Source organism: Monodon monoceros, unplaced genomic scaffold (assembly GCF_005190385.1).
Source record: "Monodon monoceros isolate NGI ecotype Baffin Bay Population unplaced genomic scaffold, NGI_Narwhal_1 Super_Scaffold_2, whole genome shotgun sequence".
Taxonomy (NCBI): domain Eukaryota; kingdom Metazoa; phylum Chordata; class Mammalia; order Artiodactyla; family Monodontidae; genus Monodon; species Monodon monoceros.
Genome location: NW_021703776.1, coordinates 19,362,289 through 19,377,829, shown reverse-complemented (window position 1 = coordinate 19,377,829; position 15,541 = coordinate 19,362,289). Strand labels below are relative to the sequence as shown.

General features: G+C 38.9%; 1 protein-coding gene across 3 annotated transcripts in view; it reads right to left on the bottom strand.

Annotated features, from left to right (window-relative positions):
• SLC26A5 (solute carrier family 26 member 5) overlaps window positions 1-15,116 on the bottom strand; it is a 47,998-nt gene extending 32,882 nt beyond the window's left edge. For 2 of the 3 annotated variants that reach the window (XR_003795238.1, XR_003795239.1), the window contains exon 1: window positions 14,993-15,116. The gene's annotated coding sequence lies outside the window, so the exon portion shown is untranslated. The remainder of the gene's footprint in view (window positions 1-14,992) is intronic. The other variant, XM_029233635.1, reaches the window with a different exon arrangement.
• Between the last annotated feature and the right edge of the window lie 425 nt (window positions 15,117-15,541).

Genomic DNA, 15,541 nt, shown 5'->3' with positions numbered 1-15,541 from the left:
TGTCGGTAGTGTATGCCACGCCTCCTCTCTGTTACTTCATATTACAGAGGATTAAGTCTGCTCTGACATTTTAATTTAATTATTTATGCTTCTGGACACCTCCTCCTTGGTTGTCTTCTGTCCTACTTTAGAAAGATAACTTCTTTCTTGATATAGCCACTCAAAGAGAAAAAGACCAGGTAGATCTGAGGGAGGTTTAATAAGAATCCCTATTGCAAAAACCTACTTTTACCACTGATTTTACTGTGACTCCACATGAATTTGCCCAGTCGTCGATGGGATGAATTGTGATGACCACGTCTAGGGATGTGTTATCGTAGAAGGCAGTAGTGACCAAAACTGCCCTCTCACCACCTGGGGAAGGTTTTAAAGGACTGGTGTCTGGCCCCACTCTGAACCTCCTGAATTAGGGTCCCATAGGTGGGGCCCGGACAGTGGGCACTTACTCTGAGTAGGTGTGAGCACACATCCCTGTACCTGAGTGGCAACCTTCTTTGAAGTTTTCAGAGTAACATAATAGGTTAGGCTGAAATGTAGCAGAAGAAATAAAATATTTCTAAAATATTAGAGATCCTTCTCTTTATTCTCAAAAGTCCTTTGGCCACCCCCAACAGGAATTCCTCATTTACACCTATTACTCGGAAGGCCATTTATCATCTTCTCATTTCTCCCCCTCACAAAACCTGGAAATAATTTCTACCTCATTAAGCAGGGCAATTATATGTAAGTTTTAAATTTCTCCAGCAAGATTCAGATGATCAGCTAGGTAGGAATTTAACATATTTAGAAATACTGGCTTTCAACTCTGCCTAAACACGGAATCTCCTCAGGTGCTTTTGAGAAACAGCAATGCCTGGGCTCTACACCAGACCAATTAGCACAGAGCCTCCGAGCAGGGCCTCTGGGAGGTGTGGCCCAAGCATCGTTTTTTAGAGCATCCTAAGATGATTCTAATGAGCAGATAAAGCGAAAAAAACCACTGTTTTATAACCTAAGAGAGAGAAATACATATGAAAAAGACATAGGAAAATCACAAAGAAATATCTGAAAACAAAAACCAATTATAGGCTTTTCCAAAATTAATAATGAATCAGTGACATGATTAAAGCCAGATGAGTTTTTTTTAAAGTAAACTTTATAAAATAACATATGCTATGCTATAATACAATACATATAATATGCTATAATGTAATATGCTTACTGAAAAATCCATGAAATAAGTTTTGAAGAGGAATATGAAATATAAGGACATGATTTACCAGTAAAAAATGTTTCTTTGCATTTGCCATTTTCATTCAGGGCACTGGTTCTCAGCCCTGGCTGCACACTGGAATCACCTGACTCTACTGCCAGGGATTCTGATTTAATTGGTCTGGGAGGCAGGCAGGGATTGAGAGTTTAAAAGCTCTCCAAGTGATTCAAATGCACAGCCAAGGTTCCAAACCCCTGACTTAGAGGCTGGCAGTATACACACTCACATTTACCTACCCAACCAACCAAACAAAAAGAAGAAAACTGAATAGGGTGTAAATAAATTGTGTGCAATGCATTATATTACTGTCTTTGCTTATGTGTATCTTTGAAATATTTAATAAAAACTTACAAAAGAGAGAATTATCTAGCTTAGGTTTCTCCAGCAAAGTCTTATTTCTATTTGTATATTCTCATAACAAAAGGGAGTTGTGTGTAGGTGGGCAGTGCAACATCCACTACACTTCATGCAAATGCTGAATAAAACTGAGGTCTTAGTTGTTACAAACATTCCATTCAAGGTTTAAATTAGGATCAAATATTAAAGGAATTTAGACCCCAAAACATTAGATGGACTTAGGAAAGCCTTAGGGTATGCATTCTCTGCAGTGTTGCCAAATATAATATAGGATGTCCAATTAAATTTGAATGTCAGATAAGCAACAAATAGTTGGTTAGTATAAGTATGTTCCAAATTTTGCATGGGGCATACTTATATTAAAAATTTATTGTTTACCCCAACTTTAACTGAGTATTATATTTTTCTTTGCTAAACCTTGCAACAATAACTCTCTGTAGGTCAGGAAGAGACAGAGAAAAGGTGGGATTCTCAAATTTTTGAGGTTTTAGGACCCTGGCTACAATCTGTGTCCTCCTTGAGATATCTGGCAGTTCAAAGATGTCTCAACTGGGAAAGAAAAGGACTGCTGAGAAGAGTAAAGGAGAAGAGGATGTTATAATGAAAGGCTGTCCTATTGGGGAACTTTTTATGTTCACCACAATGATTAAATAATTAAAGCCTTGAAGGCTATCAATAACCACCTCATCAGAAGAAGAGAGGCAAAGTAACCAAGGGACCAATGCAGGAGATCAAATGACCAGACGCTTATCTGACAGATAATGAGCTTCAAGTGTGCTGATTGCAATTATAAATCACCAAGTTGTAAGACTAAGTACATAAACCCTCACATGAGAAAAGTCACCTCTCAGATGGCCCAAAGGGACAAGTCTTCTGGCAGGCCCTCCAACGAAAATACCAATAACAGAAAAGCAAATTGATCTACACATTCAAGCCCCGCTTTCCATAGCTATGAAAGAAGGGATTTTAAAACAGTTTAGAACACCTTTCAACATAGATTTCTAGATCTGAAAGTAATCTTGGAAATCATACAATTTAACTCCCTCACTTTGTGAGAAAAGGAGCTCATCTTCACTCACTTGACTTATCCAAAAATATTCTCAGAATGCAAACCTTGTTTCCCATTCAAAGTAGTCATCAAATATAAAAGGCTCAGATATTTATAAATAAAAATGTAAAACTACATTTTTAACAGCAGCAACATTTTAAACTTCAAACTAAAGGCAAGAATTAATTGCTTGACAATTATGAAGATTCACTATGCTTTTGTGGAAGATGCTCCAAACTGGAGGTTGGGGGCAGGGTCTGGCCCTAGTTCTGCCTCTCAATCATCTGAGCTATTCTATACTGTTATGACAGGATCAACTAGACCAGGAGTCCCCATACTTGGAAGCACACTGGAATCACAGTGGAGAGCATCAAAAACCACAGATTTCCAGGCCCTCTAGAAATTCTGATTTAGTAATTCTGGAGTCTCTATTTTTCAAAGCTCACAGAGTAAGACTATAGTCCAGAAAAGAATTACAGTCCAGAAATAATTTTTCTTTCACCTATGACATTACCAGCCTTTCCCTGAAAGCAATTTGAAAAAGCTGCTTCCTCTTTTCTACACTTCTGGGACTTTTAGCATAACCAAGATAAATTCCCTGCTTTTCCTTATTAACAACCACTGATTAATTAAAGAGGCCCAATATGTAGAAAGGCCATGCAAAATCCATGCGAACTGGTCCTGAATGTAGATTGTAAGCTCCATGAGGGGAGGGCCACTGTCTGAACACCTAGCACATAGTGGCATGCAGCCTGCTGACTGAATGCTCCCGGAGTGTTTTTGAGTGTTGGGGGCCAAGGTTGCTGGAGGATGTAGCCTGGGGCTCTTCCCATCCTTTCCCTCTTCTTTTATAATTATCCACCTCCCCTGAGGAGGAGGCCACCTACCTCCTCAGCTAAAGGATTCTTAGATTAGTATCCAGAGAGGCAACACCGTATGGTAGGCTTTGGGTTCGGAGAGACTGTGTTTGTAGACTGGAACTGGCACTTGATATGTGTTTTTTGCAAGCCTTCATTTGTTTATCTATAAGTGGAAGTTCGGAGCATAGGCTGTGAAATCACACAGATCTAAGTTCCGGTCCTGGTACTGCCCTCTTGCTAGGACATCTAGCAAGTTACCTGACCTCTCTAAATAGGGTGACCATAAGTCCTGGCTTATGCTTGCTGTCCCAGAGTAATTCTTACTTCCAGAATGTCCTGGATTGGAAAAATAAATTATATGTTTCCTTCCGATTCTTCAGCTATACCACTCAGATAAAACCTCGTTATATATCTGTGAAAATAAATTAGAAAAAGTTTCTAAAGTACTTACATGGGGCCTGGCACACAGTAAGTGCTCAGTAAGTGTGACCATTACTACTGTGGAGAGGGTACCTAATTTCCTTCAACCTCGGGTTGCTCATTTGTAAGTGGGGATAATGGTTTTCCTTTGTTTTCATTTAATTGTCTTTTTGAATCACTGACATATTCACAAGGCTCAAAAATTCATGTGCAAAGAGAATTAAAGTGAAGTTACACTGCCATTCCGTGGCTGGGAGGCAATCATGGTGTCAGTTTCCTGTGTGTCTTTCCAGAGATATTTTCTATATAAGCAGATATGGGTATATGGTCTTCTTCTTATAAATGGTAGCATGACTTAACCCCATTCTACACCTTGCTTTTTTCACTTACTATATCTTGGTGATCTTTCCATATCAGTACAAAAAAGTTTCCTCTTTCTTGTGTTTTTAAACAGCTGCATACTGTGCTGTTACGTGGGTGTTCCTCAATCTGCTTGGCCAGTACTAGTAGTGCTACATTGAGGCTTCATGTAAGAATTATGAAGCGCTTAGAATAAGGCACTCAATAGTTATTATTTATAATTACTATTACCTTTTAGACAAACCTCACATTTATTTCCTTTCACCTGCTCCATTTCTCGAGGCCTTGGGTCTCCATTTATTCATTCGTTCCAATACAAACCTACTTAGTCTCTACTTATATGTTTGGTTGAAACATGCAAGTTGACTATGCTTACAGATTAATAAACTATGGTACATGCCCTCAGGGAACTTGTCATCTAATGTCTTTGCAGCAATCTATATCCTTTTAAGGATGTCTTACAGGTGGCTAGGGGCATATGAGATAATGGAACATACAGGGGAACATAGGAGGTTCTGGGGATGGGGGCAAGAGATCATTGGTGAGGAAATACAACACTTAGGAAATCAGATCAAGGGCCTTTGATATAAAAATCATGTTACTTTTTTCCTTCTTTTTATAAAAGTAATATATAAGCACTGTGAAAATTTGGAAATTTTCCATTTTTATCATGCATAAATGATACATAGTAAATGTATATTGCAAATACATATGTTTGTATGTAATGTTTATTAACTTGGCTGAAATAGTCTTAATAGTTTTGCATTAAAATTTTTTTTTACTTAACATTATATCATAAGCATTTTGCCATGTCAATAAACAACTTCAGGGACTTCCCTGGTGGCGCAGTGGCTGAGAATCTGCCTGCCAATGCAGGGGACACAGGTTCGATTCCTGGTCTGGGAAGATCCCACATGCCGTGGAGCAACTAAGCCCCTGCGCCACAACTACTGAAGCCCACATGCCTAGACCCTGTGCTCCGCGACAAGAGAAGCCACCGCAATGAGAAACCCGTACCCCACAACAAAGAGTAGCTCTCACTCACCACAACTAAAGAAAGCCCGCACACAGCAACAAGGACCCAATGCAGCAAAAAATAAAGAATAAAATTTAAAAAAATAAACAACTTCAGAAGATATTTTTTAATGATTTTATAATATTTTCTAATATATATGTACCATGATTTAGTTAACCACCTTCCTTATTATTAGACACTTAGGCTACTCCTAATTTTCTGCTATCACAAGTGAGATTGTGTTTTTCGATGTGAGTTTATGTGTGTAATGGTAATAAAATATAGTTCATATTTAAACAACGTTACTGCTCATTTTAAGTAGTGGATAACTTACAAAGTGAGTACATAAAAACTTAAAATTGACTTAAAAATATTATGAATGATTGACATTTATGTGAGCTTCTTGTCTATACACAATAATTAGTCATTATAGTATAACATTCATTGACACTCTGCCATTGAAGAATCACAGTATCTATGGAACGTAGGAATTACCCACATTTTTCAGGAGTAATAACAGCTGGGATTGGAATTTAGGTCTGCTCACTGCAGAAACCATGCTCTTATGCTATGCTGTCTCATTAACTGTGCATCAGATTAATCGTATCAAAATGTTTATCTACTTTTATTGAAATTATATTAATTATAGGCATATGTTGTCACTTGTGATTTGTTGCTTAGGAAGCATGGTGGTCTTAACCAAATTAGAAGCAAGATTAGAGGTCAAGCAAGGTTTCAGAGAGGATACTGCACTGCAAGTAGCTCTTGAGGCAAAAAGTGAAGGTGTGTGACTCTGCACACAGAAGTGAAAGGTAAAAATTAATAGGACCTATTCACAGAATACCAAAAGCACTGGTAACAACTTTGTTTTAGGTAGTTATAGGAAATGAAACTGGAGAGGTCGAATAGGATGAGGTCTTAGAGGACCATAAAAGGCAGGCTACACATTCAAATTTGAAGCCATACGCTCTAGCTATTTGAATATATTCCCATCCTCCTTTGTCCTATACAGAACTACTGATCAAAACCACCATACCAGGGACTTCCCTGGTGGCACAGTGGTTAAGAATCCACCTGCCAATGCAGGGGACACGGGTTTGAGCCCTGGTCTGGGAAGATCCCACATGCTGCGAAGCAACTAAGCCCGTGTGCTACAACTACTGAGTCTTCCCTCTAGAGCCTGCGGGCCACAACTACTGAGCCCGCGCGCACCTAGAGCCTGTGCTCCACGACAAGAGAAGCCACCGCAACGAGAAGCCTGCACACCGCAACAAAGAGTAGCCCCCGCTCTCCACAACTAGAGAAAGCCTGTGGGCAGCAACGAAGACCCGACGCAGCCAAAAATAAATGAATAAATAAATTTATAAAAACCACCATACCATGGAAAAATTATTCAATTCCACTAAAGATACTGAATCCCTTCCAGCACTAATTTTCTGTGACTCCTTAAGTTGATAAATTGCAAGATTTATTTTCCAACTAGGAACACATGACAGATCATTAATAGTCAGAAGATATGCCTCCAGAATCTTCTTTGGGACAAAAAGCTCAGTAATTCATATTGGTGCTTAAGTTTGAATGACAGATATTTTAATAAGAAAGAGTTCTCTAGTTTAAGTGAAAATGAAAGAACTACTGGCTTACCAGTCATTTCTTTTTCTAAAATAATAACTTTAGTCAAAATAATACAGACATGATAAAAATACAAGTATTATGGAAGGGCTAATCACAAAAATAAACAGTTTTCCATCCCTCTTTTCCCCAACTCCAGCTGTATTCACTGAAGCGACCATTTTCTTAAAACCAGTTTTTGTTTTTAGTTCTTCTTGTGGGCTTATTTTTAACTCTAAATCAGCATTTTCAAAAAGAGTGCTATTAGTATTTTGGGTGGGACTTGTGTGGAACTGTGCTGTGCACTTTGCATTTTCATCTCCGATACTAAATAAATGCTAGTAGTGCCCTCCAGCCACTATGATACATTTCCAAATCTCCTCTAGAATTGAGAACTACTGCTCTAAGTAATATAATTATATGGCTATATATTTTTTAACATCTTTTTTGGAGTATAATTGCTTTACAATGGTGTGTTAGTTTCTGCTGTATAACAAAGTGAGTCAGCTATATGTATACATATATCCCCATATCCCCTCCCTCTTGCGTCACCCTCCCTATCCCACCCCTCTAGGTGGTCACAAAGCACCAAGCTGATCTCCCTGTGCTATGCAGCTGCTTCCCACTAGCTGCCTATTTTACATTTGGTAGTGTATATATGGCCATGCTACTCTCTTACTTGGTCCCAGCTTACCCTTCCCCCTCCCCGTGTCCTCAAGTCCATTCTCTACGTCTGTGTCTTTATTCCTGTCCTGCCCCTAGGTTCTTCAGAACCATTTTTTTTTAGATTCCACATATGTGTTAGCATACAGTATTTTTCTCTTTCGGACTTACTTCACTCTGTATGACAGACTCTAGGTGCGTCCACCTCACTACAAATAATTCAATTTCGTTTCTTTTCATGGCTGAGTCTATCTTTTGATTTATCGAAATTAGACATTTATGAATGCTTACCATGAAAAATGAATATTTAAGTCTCTACATTGCCTGCAATTTTTTGCTAGATTGTATTACTTAAAAAGAAAAATTTATTCATTTTTGGCTGCATTGGGTCTTCGTGGCTGCATGCAGGCTTTCTCTAGTTGTGGTGAGGGGGCGCTTCTCATTGTGGTGGCTTCTCTTGTTGCGGAGCACCAGCTCTAAGCGCGTGGGCTTCAGTACTTGTGGCATGCAGGCTCAGTAGTTGTGGTACACGGGCTTAGTTGCTCCATGGCATGTGGGAGCTTCCCGGACCAGGGATCAAAGCCGGGTCCCCTGCATTGCCAGGGGGATTCTTAACCACTGCACCACCAGGGAAGTCCCTGTATTACCTTTTAATTTGTTGACCTATATAACCAATATAGGCTAGGTCACTCTCTCTATTCTTTCCTTCTGGAATTTCTATTAGACATTTGTTGGAGCTTCTCATTATACCACTGTGTCTTTTAACCTCTGACATTTTCCATCTTTTAACCTCAATGGGTTGATTCTCGGTAATTTTCTCAGATTTGGCTTCTCGTTCACTAATCTACCTTTGGCTCTAATATGTTGTTTAGTTAGTACATTAATTTTTTTAAAAAGCCTATATTTTTCGTTTATCTTCTTTTTGAAATATGCTTTTTTGTGCGCTATTTTTTTTCCTTTTTTCTATTCTTTTTACCCCTTTAATAATTTTTTTTTTTCCCCCAGTATGCGGGCCTCTCACTGCTGTGGCCTCTCCTGTTGTGGAGCACAGGCTCCGGATGCGCAGGCTCAGTGGCCATGGCTCACGGGCTCAGCCGCTCCGCGGCATGTGGGATCCTCCCGGACCGGGGCACGAACCCGCGTCCCCTGCACCGGCAGGCGGACTCCCAACCACTGCACCACCAGGGGAGCCCACTCCTTTAATAATTTTTAACACACTTATGATTTTTTTCACATATTTTTATTATTTTCAATTCTTTGGGATCTGATTCTTCTATTTGTTTTGTTTGCTGACACTCCCTTATGGTGGTTTGTAGGTTTTTAAAATTGTGAGCTCATATTAAATGGGAGGGAGGTGAGAAGAGGTTCCCTGTCTCCTTGGGCCTGAGGTCACGTCTTCCTTCCAGATTTAAATGGCATGATCCCATCCCCACACCCCAGGATCTGTATCCCCCAGAGAAGCTGCTATGGTTGTGCTGAGTATAAGCTTGCACTTAGTGCTCTTTTAAACCATTTCCTGCATTCTTCTGGCAGTCTTTATTTTAAAGTTAACTACTTATTTAAACATGTCATTGTGTTTTATTCTTTATTTTTGTATGTTTGTACTGAAGGGAGGTCTGTATGACTCAGTTTAGTTCTCCAGGTTGCTAGATGTCCTGTTATTATAACTCTGTGAATATAGTTCATTACTGGTTCTATCTATTGAACAGAAATTACTTAGTTCTTCTTAAAGTCATTCTTCTTGGAGTTTACTGACTACTTGTTTTAATTTGTATCAATTTCTTTCTAAGCCTGGTACAAAGCTGCCAGCCTAGGATTGCATTTGGGGAGTAACACTCTTATTTCACATGTTCCTCCTTCTTACTTTTTACTCTCTTTTTGCTAGAGCACATCCTTAGGTAACTGTTTCAGAAAGGGTACTTGCAAGTAAATTGCCTGAGTCTTTGAAGATCTGAAAAGGTCATTTTACTCTCACACTTAATAATTTTACTGGCAACAGAATTTTAAGTTCAAAATCATTTTCCCTCATAATTCTGAAGGCATTGCTCCACTGTAGTTTAGTATCCAATTCAATGATGAGAAGCTTTACATCAATCTTGAGTGACTTTATTTTCTCTTTCAGAAAGTTTTAGGAACCTCTCTGTATCCTTGACTCTGAAATTTTATAATGATTATATCTCTATATAGATATTTTTCCATTCATTTGATGGATCATTTTTATCTCATGCTTTTCCTCAACTACAGGAAATCTTTTCCTAGTATTTTTTTTGTCAACTTCTTCCCTTCCATTTTGTTTTCTCTTTCTAGAGCCCCAATAGGCTGAAAGTGGATTTAATGAACTATTTCTCTATGTTTCTTATCTTTTCTAGCATATATATTCTCCATCTCTTTGACATTTCATTGTACATTCCAGGAGATTTCTTAAACTTTATCTTTCAGCTGCTCTAATAAACTAATTTTTATTTTAGTAATTATTTAAAAAATTTTCAAGATCCTTTTTCGCCTGTTTTTTGATTATACTTTTTCTTTATAGAATTGTGTTTTTGTTGTATGGAAACAATATCTTTTTAATCACTGAGGGTACTCACATTTTTTTAAAGCTATTTTCTTTCTTTTTTTGATAGTCCTTAGATTTTTATTTTATTTTTTTAATTGAAGTATAGTTGATTTACAATGCTGTGTAGCTTGACTTCAGGATGAGGAGGCAAGAGCTGGCCTTCAGGCTAGGGGCACCTCTCTTTTCAAATGCCAGAAACAAAATGGGTTTACTCTTCAATGCCAAACGCCCAGTCTCTCTGCTTTCAGGCCCCCCTGCTTATGCCTGCTCTCTGTCCTTGCTGACTTCATGCTCAGAGCTTCTTTCTAGAGGGTCACTCTCCCTCCCCTGGTGGTCCTTCCTGATCCTGGTGGTGATCCAAATCTTGGTTCTGTTTCATCAGCAACTTGCCTCCAAACATTTCGCTATCCCATTCTCTTCAGAGTTACAGCCATTTAAAAAGAGTTATAGGACAGAGGGAAGGCAAATGCCTGTCCTTCGTCTGTCATCTTTCATTTTTACTTATTTTTTTTCATTTTGCAAATTGGGTGATTGTGTGCTAAATTTTACATAGTAAACGTATTTTCAATATAAAGTATATATAGATGTATGGAGAAAAATGTGAAAGCATTTACCACAAAACGGTAAACAGAGGTTATGTCTGGAATTGTGGGTAATTTTATTTTCTTCTTGCCTGTACTTTCTAGGATTTCTACAGTAGACCCTATTATTTTCATAACAAACATAATAAAAGTAAGTTTTAAGTGCTAATAATAGGATTGAAAGGTACTTTCTGTTATACTTTCAGAGGAGGAGTGTGCAAACATAGGCGACCCTTGCATTTGAGAGGAAAGGTGAGATTTATGTTCAGAGACCTCTGAGAATCCCAGATTTGAGAATACCACTAATTGAGAGATGGATGGACCCAAGCTACCAGGTTTATGTTTTTGTTACATGCTTCACATACAACCCGAGGAGGCAGGTAATAATTTCTCCACTGCCAGTGACGCATTATCAGGCCCTTTCAGATTTGTTCTCCACTGATAATTGAAACCAAAACCACTACTGCAGGAATCACACACCAATACCACCTACAGGGGCCAGGTAGGTAATGACAATGATTGAAGTGAACCAGGTGAGTCTGTGCCAATCTCAAGAGCACATGCCAAGTCCGAAGTGGTCACTGCTAGTCAGCTCGCACTGAATGTTGGCTTCCATTTTAAACTTTCTTCATACTGAGGTTCAACTGACATATAATGAACTGCACAGATCAGTGTTTGGTTTAATGTGTTTTATCATGCATCTCAGACTACTATGCACAGAACCTTTTCATCATCCAGAATTTCTCCTAGTGGCCCTACCTAGTCAATCCCTGCCACACCCCCATGTCAGGGAGCCTCAGTTCCGATTTCCATCGTCATAGATTAGTTTTGCTTATTCTAGAACTTCATATAAACAGAACATTCAATTTTCAAAGAGAACTTGAAACTGTATTTTAATGAAAACTTTCTTAATTTTTAAATGTTGGAAAACAACACAAATTTTTATAAAACAATATGGCGGACCCAACAAATCACACAGGCTACATTCTATTCACTAGCAATGCAACCACTTTGTGTCTGGACTACAGTATAAACCAAGGATATACGTTGTATAAGTTTATTAATTTCTCTCATGATTGTTGGTTTTGGTACTGACCATTTTTGTTTCTTATTGACTAGTGGCACATTCTTTAAAAAGGAAGGGCAAGCCTAATCTTCAGGGCATCAAGAAAGCAAAGATGGGAAGACTGAATCCCACTCCAGAGCCAACCTTGGGGATAAAGAAACCACAAGGGGAAATATCGGTATCGCCTGATTTGATGAGGAAACAAAAACTGGTTAACATCCAGAGGGGGTAACAAACTAGAAACAGAGATCACAGGGCTTCCGTTGTTTTGGCTAACCAGTAAGAAGCCGCATCTTCATTTCACCGTAGCAGTATCGCACGGAAAAGGCCCTACAAGATCTTCCCCACCCTCCCAGACTCCATCACACAGCCACCCCTTTCTTTGCTGATTTCATTTCCTTCCACTTCCCCCCTCATCACTCTGCTCCAGCCACTCGGACCTCCTTGCTGTTTTGTGTATGTGCCAGGCCCACACCTGCCTCAGGGCCACTGTGTTGTCTAGAAAGCTCCACTCCCAGGAAGCTCCATAACCTATTCTTATCTTTTCTTTTTCTTTTTCTTTTTTTTTTTTTATCATCTTCGGGTCTAGTCTCAGGGTCACCTTCTCAGGCCACCTTATTTTAAATATTGCCCAACCAACTCCTCCACTGCCTTCCTCCCAGCTTTCTTTTTCTCCACAGCACGTATCACCATCTAACTCACAAAGTATTTTACTTCTTTATTTTCTGTCTCCCCTCCTGCCTTCGCAAAAATGAAAGCTATAGGAGGACAGGTGCAAAGCAGAAATTCATTAGACACTTGTTGAATGGATAAGTGAATCAAGGAAGGAAGGAAGAAACAAAATACCCTGCTAGCTTTGGAGACTGTTGTTAAAAGTGTTCAAGAAAACAGGGACAAGTTAAGAAGATGTTATCATTTCTAATTACCTTGAGGAAGTAAAGATTAAAAAGCAAACTAATGATAATTGAAACCAAAACCTAAGAACCAGACCAACTCTGATTATACTTACTAGCTTCAAAAATTAGATTTGTGGGAGGACAAATGCTTATATATAAACACATAATTGGGTGTTTGAGTTTAGCAAGAATTAAGTTTTTCATTAGATTTAAAGTTATGATGATAAAACCATCTTTTTCTAGCACATTTGTTCCTATCTTAATTCATTTTAAGACGTAGATAAAGAATAAATTGTGAAATAACAAAACAGCCTGTGCCCAATACCACTAAATCTTTGGGAACAATGATCAGCAATAAACATATAAAATGAATCCAATCTTAGAATTTTTTCTGAGTGCAGCCAGCTCTAGGAGGATGGAGAGTGCGGGGCTGAGCTGAATCTGTGGTTCTCCATCACATTTTTGACTCCAGGTAAGGGCAGCTCTGAGACACAAAAGTAAAGAGCCCCAGAGCCAGTAGCTTTCCACTCCAGAAGAAAATATTCCCCAACCTAAGACATTATTTAGTATTAAGTCAGGCTCTGGGATTGGTCAATGCTGAATTAGACCAAGTATGTCCAGGCTGCCAATTCACCCATGAAGATACCACTCCACGCACTGTGTATGGAAGATGCAGGGAACACGTAGGGATCGTGGGCCACAAGCCCACATCTACCAACACACAGCAGGTGGGATCCGATTTGCCTAAAGTTTAGAAAACTTGAGAATAAATGTGTAGCAGCTCTAAGACCAATAGCAGAGAGAAAAGAAATTAAGTGTAGCTCCTTGCAATCCATGAGCCTCCTTAGCCTTGTTTTACGTTTCCTTCTTAATGCCTTTCCATCTTTTGTCAGCTTAGGTCCATTTCCCTTTACTGATCTGACAGTCATACATACACAGTTTTTTTTCTTCTTCTAAGTGTTTTGGGATACGAAGGGCAGTGGGAGGAAAAAAAGGGTAGGATAAAGAGAAATAAATTTCATGGATTACACTTTAATAACTCCTATCTCTAAACTGAAGAATAATTTTCAAAGTGTGAACATGTACAGAATTTACAATGTAATGGCAACAACATTAGGTCCCAACAACTGATGAAAGTACACAATGTGCTCTTATCTCAGTTCTGGTAACTCGATAGTCTACAACTACTTGAGAAGGTGTGAGGATCATTTTTTTATCTCAGTTTGGACACAGAAGCTCACATTTCAGCAACGATCGATGTGATCATCCTTATCCCTTGCTGACACCTTCTCCCCAACCCCAGAAAGTCACAGATCACCTCTAGGAGAAACTTTCAATAGGCTAGTAAACACTGGCATGGATACCGAGAGAAGAGAGATAATCGTCTCTGGGGACCTTCAGGAACAGCTAATCATTTTAGATGGGCAGAGTTACACCTAATTCAGTCCATCAAAACGAACGAGGTGCCGAGAACTTGCAAAGCATTGTGGGAATATTGAAACCACGAGAAGGCACAGCATCTTCCCTGAATAAATTTAAATTGCTTGATTTGGACTGCTTCTTAGAAAGGCATGTTTAGGCTTGGTTACCGTGGAGTGGACATAATGCTGGGCCAAGCTACGCATGAAAGCAGATTTTACTGTTTTTAGGTTACACAACCTTAGAATCAGTTCTTAGCGTTTATTTAACCCAGTGATTCTCAATCTTGGCTGGACATTAGTGTTTCATGGGGGTGTGGGGGGACTTGTAAAAAACAGAGATATCTGGGCCTGCCCCAGACCAATTAAATCAGAATCTCTGACCCAGTGTATACACATATTTTAAATAAACTCTCCAGTTCCATCAAATGCATGAAACTACACAGTAGTTGAGAACCACTGATCCCATGACACACACTTTATACATAGAAAAATTAAGGTCCAAATAATTTAATTGATTTGTTACTTAACCAAGATCACATACCTAGTTAAGGAGAGAACTTGGATTAAAACCATGATCTCCATTAATTTAGTAATCCAGTTAATGTCTATCAATGACATTCTAGGGTTGTGACCAGTTGTCACTCAAAGATAAGATAAGTTAAAACTGGTTCATATCTAAGGATCAGTTAGGTTGGTCCTGATCCAAGTTAAAAGGAGACAGTAAACCGTGATGGTTCTGGCATTCTCTTTCTTACCATTTTCTTCCAAATAGTGCTACATGATTTAGGCTTCTGGAAATATTAAGGAATCTTGTAGTCCAGGTAAAATTCATCACTACCTATGACTCACTCTCCCATTTTACTAGTTCCAGGGGCCTCTACTTACCCAGATCCAACGTGCAGCACACAGAGCAGGGGGCAGGGTCCCCAAATGGGAGGTCTAGTGCAGCTCAGTGAAATCTTGATCTGTGAGGCTGAGAGCTGGAGATGGGAGAGCTTGCTCCTTGGCCCTGGGGATAGAAGAAGGAAAGTTAATCCACTGGTTACTGTTTCTTTTTAAAAGAATTTATGTCCAAAATATTCTTAATGCTGTCCACTCATTCCTAATACTAACCAACTCTCTCCAAGACACAACCACTGCTATCACAGTGGTTCACATTGAATATGGTAATTATATATCTATCTTCTTCCCAAAGGTGAACTACTAGTATGTGTTGTGTGAGAGTAAGTTCAAATTTTGAACTCAACCATTCCCATATTAGAAAAGTTGGCAGGTGATAAACGGTTCTGAATGAGGCATCAGTGCTAAGAGAAAAATCATCTCAGAAACACTTTCCTTGAGAAGAACAAGAAAAATTGAAAAACGAGATTCATGATGTTCAAGATAAAAGCTGATGTTGAGCAACTAAAAAATTAATAGGACTAATTTGTCTTC